Here is a 13,590-nt window from a genome sequence, read left to right as displayed (position 1 = left end):
AGAATTACATAATTAATTTAATTTTGTCATTAGAAATAGCAAATCTTCAGGTAGAGACGTTCAGTTATTTTCATGGATGATTATATGGAATTCTGAGAGTAGATACACTCTCTGGGGAAGAGTATATCTAAAAAGCAAAGCAAAGCATAGAGATGACATCGTTGTTAGATATAAAAAGGGAGCCGGAAGGTGATTCATGATGTATAAGAAACAGTTTGACATTGTGAAGAGAGTACTCAATTGGTGTCACAGTTCTGAGTTGAATTTCAGTTTCATCACTTACTAAGTATATTATTTTGGGAAAACTAGCTCATTTCTGTTTTAATTTACTCATCTATACATTGGCAATAATAATACCGAGCTCAAAGTATGTTCCACCAGCCCACAGTAGAGGATCAATATATGCTCCCTTCATCAGGAGACACTGTAGATTATCTATCTAATAGATACTATTCTTTTCTTCCACCTTGACAGGGCTGTTCAATGACAACCATACTGGCCCCATTCTTCTAGCCAGTGAGTGTCTGAAATACGGCCACGTGAACAACTTTAGCCAGTGAACTCTGGAGGGAGGACTTCTGCACGGCTACTGAAAAAGGCTTATTGAGTCTTAAAAACTGGCACACACAAAAGAAGAGGTGATTTCTTTTTCTGCCTCTGGACATTGGTATGTGAGCACATGATGCTTGCAGCAATTGCATCTACCAAGAAAGTTGCTTGCTGAGAATGGCAAACAGAAATGTAGAAAAAAATCTTGATCTTTTAAGAAATCATTGAGTCATTGAGTTAACTGGAACTCCATTATGACTGGAATATTCTGTTATATGAAATAAAAAGAAATCCTTGCAGTTTTTAGGCACCTTGAATTGAGGTTTTCTTTTCCTGTTGTAGAAATAAACACTAACTGATATATCTTTTGAGGGTCCATAATCCCCCACCACGACTTTCCACACTTTCTATTATGAAGAAAGTTTAGTTTTGATGTTTTTTCCAAAACATTATTTTGTCTTTTCCCCTTCTTTCTCTAATCTGTACTGAAATAAAACCAAGAGTGTGATCTTAGCTGGGAAAATAGGCTCAACTAAATTTTATTTGCAAGTAACAAGCAAACAATTGCAGTTCTCCTCTTTGCCTGTTTCATTAGAAAATCGTCAATCCAGGCCAGGAACGGTGGCTCACACCTGTAATCCCAGCACTTTGGGAGGCTGAGGCGGGCGGATCACGAGGTCAGGAGGTCGAGACTACACTGACCAACATGGTGAAACCCCATCTCTACTAAAAATACAAAAATTAGCCGGGCATGGTGGCAGACGCATGTAATCCCAGCTACTCAGGAGGCTGAGGCAGGACAGCCTCAATTCTCCTGCTGAGGCAGGAGAATCACTTGATTCTGGGAGGCGGAGGTTGCAGTGAACCAAGATCACGCCATTGCACTCCAGCCTGGGGTGACAGAGTGAGACTCCGTCTAAAAAAAAAAAAAAAGAAAAAATCGTCAATCTATCGCATTAATTCAAATACCGCAGGGAGCAATAGCTACATCAACTTAAGACCTTTCTGGTCCAGGGATTTTTATCTAGTTTTCTGAGCCATAAAGCATCTCCAAATTTAATTACCTATAGCTTACTGATAGTTGACAGCTGTTAACCAGGGAGATTTACTTCAGAAGTGCCCTTGTTGTAATAAAAGCCTAGGCTATTTTGTTAAAATGCTATTTAAATTGCTGTTAGTAGTCATAATTGAACTATATGACTTGGGGAGAGAAACAATTTTTTTTTTTAGAACATAGAGTTGAGCTCAAAGCAATGAGAATTTTATTTATAAAAAGAATGACCCAAGAATCTATCATTTGGTTTCACATAGATCCAATTTAAGCAAATGAATGATCCAGTGAATTGGCCACGGTTATAGAAAGTGACTGATGTAATGATTTGGCTACAGTGAGAGAAAAACATTACAATTACTAGTCCATCATCTAAACAAGGCAAAGAATGGCATTGTCATTCCTTTAACCTCATAATGATGTCATCCTTTTTGAAGCATATGAGGTACAGCTATTTGTGTTGTTTCTCAGGACATGCTCAATTAATGAATAAGGGACTCTGGCTGAGAGTATGTAGTATTAGAAAACGCAGTGGCTCCACAAAGGGCAGCATAGGTCTCCTGGCCCCTGGGAAAATCTCCCAGGAAACAGCATTAAAAAAAAAATTGTGCATGTTTGTTTCCTATAATCTACATTATTGTAGAGCTCCATGATGGAAAATTACTGTAATGTCTTCTACACCAGTGTTCCCTGGGGTAAAATTTGCTGCACAATATGCTTACCTAAAATTCATGTATCTACATGGACTTTTCTTTGTAACAGAAACCACTGTGAAGCTTTGAGCATTTAACCAAAGCTGGAAGAACAATAGGTTTCCCCAAAATCTAAGCCCTGGCAACAGAAGCTTCTGGAGCTACCTAAGTATAGTCAATATATGGTTACAGCAACTATAACATAGTTCAAAATACAGTAATATATTATGTCCATCAATAACACTCTATTACTATTCATATAAGAACAAACATTTGTTCTCTGTTAAGCCAGTCAGTGATCTTAATATTTTTGAGTTAACTAAGTCATGAAGAATCTCATTCATGCACTCAAAAATGTGAACTTGATAAAGGAAGGTAGAGAGTTTAGGGTTTTATTTTATAGTTGTCCCTTGGCATCTGTGGAAGATTGGTTCCAGGATACTCAAATCTCTGCTTCAAACGGGCAGAGCATTTGCATATAACCTACCCACATCCTCTCTATACTTTAAATCATCTCCAGATTACATAAAATACCCAATACAATGTTAATGCTATGTAAATAATTGTTATACTGTATTGCTTTTAAAATGTGTATTATTTTTATTGTAGTATTGTTATTTTTTATTTTTTCTGAATATTTCTCATCAGTGGTTGGCTGAATCCACAGACGTGATACCTACAATTCAGAGTGCCAATTGTATACCTGTCAAACTACACAGTAGAGTAACTCATTCACTCAGAATACTACATTGTCTTCAGCCTTTTATAAAATTCAAAAATAGGTAAAAGATTCCTTGATTGAAAATCAATTCCCAGGAGTCCCTGGATTAGAAGCATATGCAGTAACTACTCATTAATTTAAAATTCATGATGTGTTATTAATTTGTTCAATATATATTTATTCAGCCCTTATCCCAGCAGGCTAGACACTTTGCTGAAATAAGAGGATAGAAATAATGAAGATACCATGTCCTAATTACTATTTCATTGCTTACCTAACATTCTGTTATTCTGTTTGGCTAGTCCATCAAAAAATTCTTCTCATCATAAACCTCAGATCTCAGGCAAAATGCAAATCTACAGATTTCAAAGTAAATCCTTAGGATATCTTTTACTTCAGAGATATTGCTACTGACAGGATAATTTCCTCTTTTGAATGTCTTATCTCAGAAGAATTTTAAGTAGAGGGGGCTCAAGTGACCCATCCTCTCCTTAAGGCTTATTGTTTTGAAACTGGATTAGAAAGTGAATTTCACCTGTCTGTTTAGAAAAAATAATAAAGACAAGAGCAGTGAAACTTCAGTGGACTGAAACTACAGCTACTAATTCCTAATGTGAACAAAGACAACAGAGACCAGAGGGCATGTTGTTAAAACCATATTTGCTCAAAAATAATAGCCCCAAATAGCAGCTACCTGTGGGCTTACCAGTAGCAGCAAGTGTTCTAGGTGCTTTATAAACTTAGTTCACACAATTTCCATTCGAAGTCTTTGCATTCGCTTCTAATATTACTCTAGTCCCACATACAAAGGAATTAAAATTGAGCAAATTTGAGCAATCTACCCAAGATCACACAGTAAAGACTAAAAGAGGCAAGATTTCAGGATCAGATGACCTCTTGCTTTTCTAATCAGACTGACAACTTCGACAGTTATTAGTTGGGTTTCTTTCATGTTCTTGCTCTGGACATGGGTCTGCATAGTATCAAATGTAGTATAAGAAATGCCTCAGCTTCCCAAATTTTCTTTGCCAGTTGGGGACGAGTAGATACCATACTCTAAACAACTTGAGAACTATCAACATCTCAGTGATGCTCTTCTCGCTAAAGCATTAAAGAAGGTGTGAGAGGCAGCATGAAAACGGTGTCAGACATAGCTTCATCAAGGGAACAGACATAGTTTCACGCAGAAGACAGAAGGTTCCCCTTTTCTTTGCTTCTTGACAGGCATGATGGTATAAATGGAAGCAAAATGCCAAACAGATTAAAGAAGGAATGAGGAAACAACTATATGCAGGGAACCCAGCTAAAGAATGACAGCAGTGCTAGGCGTGGTGGCTCACGCCTGTAATCCCAGCACTTTGGGAGGCTGAGACAAGTGGATCACCTGAGGTCAGGAGTTTGAGACAAGCCTGGCCAACATGGTGAAACCCCATCTCTACTAAAAATACAAAAATTAGCTGGGCATGGTGGCAAGCATCTGTAATCCCAGCTACTCGGGAGGCTGAGGCAGGAGAATCGCTTGAACCCGTGAGGCGGAGGTTGCAGAGAGCAGAGATCATGCCACTGTATTCCAACCTGAGCAACAGAGGGAGACTCCGTCTCAAAAAACAACAACAACAACAACAACAACAGACAGCAGTGCAGCAGTGAACACAGAATGTATCTCCCACGCATTGCATCAGAGGGAAGATTTGCAAATGCACAGGTGCCTTGAAACAATGATTCTCGCCCTGGTTTGTCCCAGATAGCCCCAGATTGTGCCCATTTCCCTAGCATAATTATCACTAGTGCCCTCTTTCATTCTCAAAAGATTCATGTTTTGGAAGTTAAATTATATGGCTGTTCTACTTTTAAGCAACCTCTTAATTATATTGAATGGTTTTCTATTAGTTTTAGTAAAAATTTCAAAATTTTAACCCTTTCCCATTTAGAACAAAAAGTGGAGCATGCTGTCAGTGCTCATTTAATTTTACATAAACGCACTGTTTGGGGCTGAAGCAAGTCTGACTGATTTTCACTATGAAATAAAATATAAAACTGTTCTTGCAGTTATCTCTACACAGAACTAGCATCAGAATCATCTGAATCTTCAGAATCATCTATTTCACAAACGTCGGATTAATCAAATCAATCTTTGGCCGACAACTGTTCAAGAAGATGTTAACATCACACATAGGAATGCTACGTTTTCTGGGATTTGACATTTTCAGGAATCAAGAATTACCGCATTTTGTGAACTGAAATACCACTACTAAAAACAGAATACTATAAATAGAATAAGTCTTTTGTTTCCTAAGTCGATATACTAGAGTGATGCGAAAATAATAATAAAAGCGAGATATTTTGTGGCAAAGTTACCTTGGGGTAAATGCTGCACCTGCAAGGATTCTTGGGGCAAACAGGAAAGGGTTAACATGGCCCACCAGGCCTCCTATGATCTAGTTCCAGATTACCTCACCAGAAATCTTAATCATCACTGTTGCCCTATTCTTTGTTCTTGCTCTGCTGGCCTTCTTTTTAAAACTTCAAACTTGCCTTGCTCCTTTTTTTGCCTCAGGACCTTTGTACATGTTGTTCCTCTTGCTTATAAAATTCTTCCTGCCTTTTTCTAATTCCTACTTATAATGTGACCAATAGTTTTGACGTAATTTAAACAGGGCTGTCTCATAAAAGCTTTCTCCATCCTTTAGACAAAGTCAGGTCTCAGGTTTGCTGATTAATTTGCTCCTTTCCCTCCTTGGTTTTCTTTTCTCTTGAAGGCTGCCTGGAAGGTCATCTGAAATGGTTTACAATGTCCTGGATTGTGGGGTGAGGGGCTACACTATGACTTGCTGAAACCTACTTTGTTTCTGTACAGTTTTCAAGTGGAAATTGACTCTAAACATGAAACACAGATCTTTGTTCATTCACATTCTACCATTTTTTTGTTTGCTATATTGATTTTTATTATTTTTAATCATGGTGAATTAAAAATATGAGCATAAAACAATCAAATGGAAAAAATGCCATCAAATTTCAGAAAATCATGGTTTACATGAAATATTAATACTTTATCACTATTAAAAAGTAGGGTGTGTATGGCTGGGGAAGGCGAAAGGCTTGGCTTTGGAAATAGTTGACCAAGGTTAAATTTTTAGTTTCACCTTTTGCTGGTACAGGGTTTCCCCCAACACCACCCTCCAGAGCACTCCCCTTAGGTCCTGCATCTACAATATAAAAAAAGAATGAGAATATTTTGGAACCAGAATAATCTCTAATGTTCTGTATAGCAACAAAATGTCTATAAAAATAATTCCTTTTTCACTGTTTGCACATATTATCTATTGTTGTGGGATATCTGTAAAGCTAATGTAATCCTTCATATTACTATACATCTTGTAGGAAAAAGGGGTCTATGTAAAAACCAAACTTAGAAGTATAGCCACAGTAATACAACCGTGTATTTTTTAGAAAAATGAAACTAAACCAGAAGCAAGGCTATCTTGTTCCCCTACTATATTAGTCCATTTTCACACTGCTACAAAGATACTACCTGAGACTGGGCAATTCATATACAAAAGAGGTTTAATTGTCTCACAGTTTCACATGGCTGTGGAGGCCTCAGGAAACTTACAATCACGGTGAATGGCAAAGGGAAAGCAAAGCTCGTCTTATATGGTGGCAAGAGAAAGAGAAAGAGCAAGAAAGTGCAACACTTAAAACCATCAGCTTTCCTGAGAACTCCCTCACTGAGAATAGCATGAGCAAAACCACCCCCATGATCCAATTACCTCCCACCAGGTCTCTCCCTTGAAACGTGATGATTACAACTGAGATGAGATTTCAGTGGGGACACAGAGCCAAACCTTATCACCTACCAAAAACATATTTCACTTGTGTTGTGTAATTCAATTAAATAGAGAATTCTAAACTCTGACTTCCCTTTCTCTAAGCTCACTTGGAAGACACGGCCAATCTTTTGTTCCTTGTATGGTAAGTACTGTCTGGAGTCTATCTCAGGGTAGGAAGAATACACAATTAGGGAATATCTCAGCTGTCTTGAGAGACTGTGAACTGGTAGTAACTTACTTCTAAAAAGTAGAATAAAATCTGAACATATCACTAATCTATATAAGGACAACATAGATGAGCTATCAGTATCAATGATATTCATACTGCTATGAAGGCCTCAGTTTCAGAGTGTCCACTTGAGATATAAACAAGGCAGATAAACTTGTAGAGGAGGAAACACTTCATCTGACACCTGCTTTCTAGACCTCTTGGCTCTTCTGAAAAAGCTTTACTTTGAGGCAAGGTGTTCAAGAACAGTGGTTCCAGGATGGTTAACAAAACAAAAGCAGATACCTAACAACAGACAGAGAAAAAAGTTGGCACAGAAGAGAAATGTGGTATCAGCTGGAGCTCGGTGTAAATAAGTGTACCTCTGCTAAATAAACTATTACACTGTCATTACAAATTTTTTTGTGTAAAAACGTTAAGATAGGGAAAACATTTTCTCATGTGCTAAAGTCATAAAAGCAGGCTATATTCAATATGAAAACAAGTGTTAAAGTTCATTCACAAAAAATAAGACTTGAAGGGATATATTTTAAAACATTTATAGCAAAGTCCTTGGATGGTGGGACAGAAATATAAAGACAGTCAATATTTCAGACCAATGTGTGTGCACTGGGGAAGGATGATGAGATGACGTGGTGTATCATGTCAGCAAAACCACAGAACACCAAGAATCTAATAGACTCCATTCCCCAAGCACATCCCTTAAGTGACCACACTGGAACCACACATGGAAAGAGTCTTACAGCAACATTTAACACTTGTCTTTCACAAAATTTATACTAGTTGCTGGATTTGTATGCTTTCAATAAAACTCCCTTGACCATATAGTGGGCTTCCAGTGGGTACTTTTAGTCAGCACACTTAGTTATAGCAAGAACAGGAGATCCTATGTGCTAAGTGAAGTCTCTTGTCCCTCTCACCCTCATAAAGTTCTGAACACAGCCCACAGCTCTCTATAACACAATGCTTGTGTTTATACATAACACAGCCCACAGCTCTCTATGACATACTGCTTGTGTTTATACATAACACAGCAGGCTGTACACAAAATAGAAATATTCTTTGAGACATATATTTATTCATTCATTCAATAGATGGTAAAAAGGCCAGGTGTGGTAGCTCATGCCTGTAATCCGAACATTATGGGAGGCAATAGCAGGTGAACCACTTGACCCCAGGAATTTGAGACTAGCCTGGGCAACATGGCAAGACCATGTCTCTACAAAAAATACAAAAATCTGCAGGCTTGGTGGCACGCACCTGTAGTCCCAGCTACTCAGGAGACTGAGGTAAGAGGATCACTTGAGCATGGGAGGTAGAGGCTGTAGTGAGCTGTGATCGCACCACTGCACTCCAGCCTAGGTGATAGAGCACCTCTCTCCAGGAAAAAAAAAAAAAAAAAGAGAGAGAGAGCGCGATGGTAAATGCCAGGAGCTAGGTAAAAATATGAAAAAATTTGGTCTCTCTCTCAAACAGGATAGTCTAAAGTGGAGGTACACAAGCAACTGCAGTATAAAAAGATGACTCCAAAAATTGAGGAGCATTAAAGAATGAAGAATTAAGTCTTCCTGGAAATAACAGAAAAATATTAGACAGAAGGAAGTACTTGATCTTGTTTCTCCATTCAATAAATATTAACTAAGCCCCTCAATATTATACTAAAATCACAGTAATAAATGCACAAAGTATAGTAAAAGGGAGGGTACGTGTTTAAGACAACAAGGGCTTTAAATCATGGCTGTGGAAACAGTCATGTAAACTTTGACCTGAAGGATAAAGTTGAGCTAATAAAGAAATCAGCATTTTCCAAGGAGTAGAAAAAGTTTGCGTAGAAACCCTCAGGTGGGAGATTCAAAGGATGATTAGAAGTCTGGGGGTTGATCAAGAAGAGGAATGGAGTGGGGTTTTCTCAGCAGAAACAAGGAGCCAACCAACACAGAAAGATCCAAACTTCTTGACTGTCAAACCACAGGGGTTGAATTTTTCCCAAGTCACTTCAGATGCCAATGAAACAAATCTGAGCAAGTACCTGCCATGATCACATACAAGTTTGCTAGAAAGATAATTCTGCCTAATGCAGAGTTCTTGAGAGCAAGACTGCTTCATGATACAATATTAAGTGAGTAAAGCAGCATAAAAATGTTTTGTATTCTTAAACTATTGTGTGCCTGCATAGTAATAAATAAATGTAGAAAAAAGTCTTGACAAAAATGCAACTTATAAATATTCTCATAATCCTGGGGGCTCATTTCAATGCCCTGTCACTTAAAAGAACTGTAATTATTCTTTGATCAAGAATCAGGCTATGCAAACTTTCCTTACAGATCACTGTAATTTACATATATTCTTATACAGGAGTCTAGCTGCACTGCACCTAATAAAATGCTGAACTAGGCAATGACAGAAACATCAGTATCTAACTGGAAAACAGCTATATGTTGGCAAAAAATCCCCATCTCTAGATTCCTTCAGAATGATGGAGGACCACCCACAGCTTTCAGTAAGACAAACTATTTGAAATTTAAAAACTCAGCTCCCCCCACCAGCAAAAATTCTTGAACTATGCTTTCACTTGATGCATTCTTCAACTCATTTTCTTTTGAACACAGGAAAAATATTATAAACTATATACCATAAAACCTCAAATTTAAAGACCCAGACTTTATGAACAAAGAGATGGAGAGATGTTTTCCTAAAAAGACAGCTACTTTATCTAAATATTATTTATTTCAATGTGACTCATTGTTTAGCCAAGTTACTACATTTGGCTTCAAAACAAAAAACAAGCCTGCAGAACTGCAGAGGACAGTGGAGACATGTTCATTTAACTTTAAACGCATTTGTCAGTCATTCTACGCAGAAGCTCCCTTTTTTCCTTTTTTCTTGTCTCTCTCCCCCCGACACTGTCTAAAATACAAGGTCAGTGACTATGCAGTGCTCAGCGGCTGGAGCAGAGATTTAAACAGTCCTTGGGAGTGGGCTTCTACATAGTAATAGAGCCACCCTTTAATTCTTTTCAAGAGAAGCACAAAGGATGCAACCATGTTTCCTGCAGCTTTGAAAGCCCAAGACTCATCATATACACAATGGCTTTTCAATGTATATCCAAGACATTTCTCTTTCCTTTGTGCTAGACTGGGAAACCATTTGTTTCCAAATTTCACGTGATGGTATTTGGAGATGGCATCACTCAAGCTTTCAAAAGAGATCAGTGTTGCACTTTGCTGTTTTTGCTCTGGAAACATAATATTTATCATTCTTGCATGTACTTCAAGAAGAACAGCAGAATATGAGACTCAAAGTTTATTTATTTTACGAAATGCTGCCACCCCATTGAGACAAACATTAGCCATGACTTTCTTTTTAATTTTCAGTAAAATCTTTTGGTGGAAATAAGGCGCACTTAAAAGAGGAAATGACAAACCATGATAAATCCAGTTTGACCTAAGTATTAACAGCTCATGGTCACCTTTTTAATGCAGAGGGAAGTTTCACTTCACTGCCTTACAGACATTTTTATACCTGAATCTCAAAAAGCAACACATTTTACTAGGCAAAATGACAGTTATAGATAGCTGGGGTGGTGTTATTTGAGGGATTGAACATTAAACAATTTAAGTAACTTTACAAGATTAAGTCAAACAAGCCACATTAAGCCATACAATCAGAAGAGCAAATAAACAGGGTTCTAGTGCAGCATCTGTCTTTTGTTTCTTTTCATCAGAGACATATAAATTGTATTCCCTAATTTTAAAACTCTGCAAGCTTTGTTACTTCATCGACAATGAATATGAAAAGGACAAAATTATCTTTTCACATCCAGGTGTAAAATTAATTGAAGTTAGTACATTTCCAGTCCAAAAATCAATTTAGCCTAAAACATAAAATTAGAGGCTGGGAGGGGCGTGTGGGTGGGGTTGCGGATAAAGAGAAGTTGGTTAATGGATACAAACATAGAGTTAGATAGAAGTAATAAGTTCTAATGCTCTATAGAAGAGTAGGATGACTATAGTTAACAACAATGTATTACATATTTCAAAGTAGCTAGAAGAGAGGACCTGAATTGTTTCCAACGCATTCAAATGATAAGTACTCAAGATGATGGATATTCCAAATAACCTGACTCTATCATTACACATTCTATGCATGTGACAAAATATCACATGTACTCTATATATTATCTATCAATTAAAACACAAATTAAAAATTAAAATGAGACTCTTTTTCTTTGTTGTTTTTTTTTTTTTTTAGCTTAATGCATTTTCCTGGAACAAAGTCTGGCTTTTGAAGACAAATTTATTCTAAAATCTTGGCACTGCATCTGACTAGCTGTATGGCTTTAGGCAACTTACTTAAATTATTAGTGCCTAAGTGTTCCCACCTGCACGAAGGAAAAAAAGACCTGTCTCATGGGACCATTGTGCTAATTGAATGAGAAAGCAAGTGTGAAACACCTGGAGCATAATAGCTATCACTCACAACTGGTAGTCTAGCCATGCAAAGATAAGAGTTTCCATTTTAAACAGGATAATTGTACACTAGCTTTAGGGCCTTACTCTAGAGTTATTTTCTAAGTTAATCCTGCTAAATAAAAATCTATTGAATTAATATTAATTTGTATTGAAATGTAATGAGTGCACCAATAAAAACCATTATGATATCTCAAGATTCTAAGAAAAATAATTTTGATTATAACACAAAAGTAAATGAGAGGAAAAGTTTTCTTACTCTTTACCCAGTCTGCCTAATTTAAGTTACCACACACACTACCTAATTCCTACTGAGAACATACAAACTACCTATAAAGTGTCTAAGAAGAGTTTACAAGCACTACCTCATTTACTCTCTACAAAAATGTTATTAACCAAGTTTTATTATTTTCTCCATTAAATATATAAGAATACTGCACATGAATCATGGGTACCTTTCCCACATTTTGAATGTAAGTGCCAGTGCCCACACTCTCCTGTCCCCATGGAGGATGAGAATATGCTCAGCTGAGGCACTTGGTCTCCATCCCTTTTCATGAGTATAGCTGTAGTCTTCAAATTTTAATGCACATATGAAATATGTAAGTTGCTTATTAAAAATAAACGTATTGGACAGTGCCAGTTTCATGCTATAAACTGAGATCCAACAGTTCTCCCAGCAAAACCTATCTGACCAATTGTCATATTAATATTACTAATGATTATACTGAATCAAACATTTGTCCAATAATATTTTCTAAGATTTTACATAAATTAACATTTATCCTCATTACAGTCCTACCTGGTATACAGTGCTTCAGAGTGTGGGCCCTGAGCTTGACACTTGTTTTATCATCTAGCAAAGTTACTTAATTCCTTGGAACCTCAGTATACTTACTTGTAAAATGGGGGTAATGATATTATCTATCTCATGGGTTCCTAATTAAGATAAATTAATAAATTAAAGCAGAGCAGTTCCAAGTACATTACATTATTCAGAAAATATTGACTGTGATCATTATTCTCATATTTAAGGAATAATAATAATATTCCTCAGAGAGGTCAGATCTATCTTTCTCAAGGTCACACAATTAAAAATGGCCGGTGGGAGAAAATTAAAATGATGTGTTTCTGGCTCTAGAACTACTGCCCTTTCCAACACAACACAACACCTTTCTACTCTGTCAGTGAAAACTCGACCATGAATGAACCATGTCTTTTTGAGTAAATGCATGAAATGTGCTAAGGAGTTAGCACATTGCTGCAGTAGTTTTCAAGGTGTGTAACACAAGCACCATAGAAGTGTCCTTCTAAATCTTTGTATCTTTGTGAAATGTCTTTCCTTTGTCAGGGGGTTCATGATCTCGCTGCTTGAGGAGAATTTTCCAAATGAAAGCAGAATCCAGAAGTGTGAACTAATCAGTGAGAAACCGCTCTTGTTGAATCTCCAGCAGGGCCTCCCCAACCCTGTTGGTACGACCTCTCCCCCTCCACTGTTTACAAAGGGTAGCCACATGGCTCAGCTTTTTACTCAGTCTAAGAAAAGTTCCCAGAACCCTACTGTTCCCTCACGTAGACTGAAAACTATTGTGAGGCTAAAATTGACAGGAAATTTGGAAATGGGAGACAAAAGGTAAACATTTCTGTAGATACTGGGAAGTTGATCACACCCTCTGTGTCATCTTTCACTTTTTTGAAACCTGCATTTCCTGAGTACTTCTTAGGTGGACATCAGTAAGCCAACTGCTATGGAGGGTATTAACACTTTTTAAAAATAAAACCATCTTCAAGGAGAGAGACAGCATACTCACAACACTAGAATACAAGGCAGTATATGATAAATGCCTGTAAAGACAAGCAGCGAATGGCACCAGCATCCATATTCAACCTACAAACAATAAAATCATGCTCCATTCCTCTCTCCCAGCCTATCAATCAGCTGCTGAGCCTTGCTGATTTTACCTCTAAAATGTCTCTCATGTCTGTCATTTTCTCTCCATTTCTATTATCACTCAATTCTAAACACTTATCAATTCTAGTCATCTCTGA

General features: G+C 37.3%; 1 protein-coding gene across 2 annotated transcripts in view; it reads right to left on the bottom strand.

The window, feature by feature from the left end:
- The window catches only part of SEMA3C (semaphorin 3C), a 180,037-nt gene that overhangs the window by 91,930 nt on the left and 74,517 nt on the right, over positions 1 to 13,590 (bottom strand). The window contains exon 1 of one of the 2 annotated variants that reach the window (XM_024249261.2): positions 6,157 to 6,179. The gene's annotated coding sequence lies outside the window, so the exon portion shown is untranslated. 2 annotated transcript variants of the gene reach the window in all.

Source organism: Pongo abelii, chromosome 6 (assembly GCF_028885655.2).
Source record: "Pongo abelii isolate AG06213 chromosome 6, NHGRI_mPonAbe1-v2.0_pri, whole genome shotgun sequence".
Classification (NCBI taxonomy): Eukaryota; Metazoa; Chordata; class Mammalia; order Primates; family Hominidae; genus Pongo; species Pongo abelii.
The sequence above is the reverse complement of the archived record's forward strand: the minus strand, read 5'-3'. Positions and strand labels throughout refer to the sequence as shown.